Source organism: Buceros rhinoceros, unplaced genomic scaffold, assembly GCF_000710305.1.
Source record: "Buceros rhinoceros silvestris isolate BGI_N320 unplaced genomic scaffold, ASM71030v1 scaffold34003, whole genome shotgun sequence".
Taxonomy (NCBI): Eukaryota; Metazoa; Chordata; class Aves; order Bucerotiformes; family Bucerotidae; genus Buceros; species Buceros rhinoceros.
Genome location: NW_010403585.1, coordinates 1 through 615, shown reverse-complemented (window position 1 = coordinate 615; position 615 = coordinate 1). Strand labels below are relative to the sequence as shown.

The window sequence follows — 615 nt, the reverse complement described above, 5'->3', positions numbered from 1 at the left end:
TCCCGCGCCCGGAACGCTTCCCGCGCACGCCGAGCAGCTCCGTACGTTAAGACAGACCCATCCCTCACGGCTTTGCTCATGTCATGCTTTTGCCAACTCTCGATAAATAGAAACACTTCAGAAAATCTGTAGCTTTGAGGCAATCTCTTAAAATTTTTTTTTTAAATTTAGCTTCCATATATTGCTGCAACTTTTGGTTGCATTTGTGTCAGGCTGAGGAAGGTAACGGCCTCAGAAAGCCTTTAATAGAAGTTGATTCACTTCTTCCACCTCTGCCTGAGGTCAGAATACCCCCAAATTTATGGCACGTTTGTTTAAGCAACATGTTTCACGAAGAGGCCAGTAAAAATTTAGAAGCCACAGCTATTGGCAGGGGAAAGAGAAGCTTCCTTGCACCCCGGCTCCAAACAGTCAGCCCAAAGCCAAGCGGGAGGGGCAATACCAGCGGAAAGGTGTTGGTGTGGCACGCACCTTCGGGATCCCCACGCAACCGCTCCACCTCATCTGTCAAATCCTCCCAAGAGTCTTTGCAAACAGCAAAAGAAAAAAAAAGGAGAAGAAAGAAAAGGTCATGCAAGCGGTGGTGTGAAGGGGGAGTCACATCGAGGGGAAGGG

General features: G+C 48.5%; 1 protein-coding gene across 1 annotated transcript in view; it reads right to left on the bottom strand.

Moving 5' to 3' along the window:
* Positions 1 to 523, bottom strand: part of RUFY3 (RUN and FYVE domain containing 3) — a 7057-nt gene extending 6534 nt beyond the window's left edge. The window contains exon 1 of the mRNA XM_010133070.1: positions 472 to 523. The gene's annotated coding sequence lies outside the window, so the exon portion shown is untranslated. The remainder of the gene's footprint in view (positions 1 to 471) is intronic.
* Positions 524 to 615: the final 92 nt, after the last annotated feature.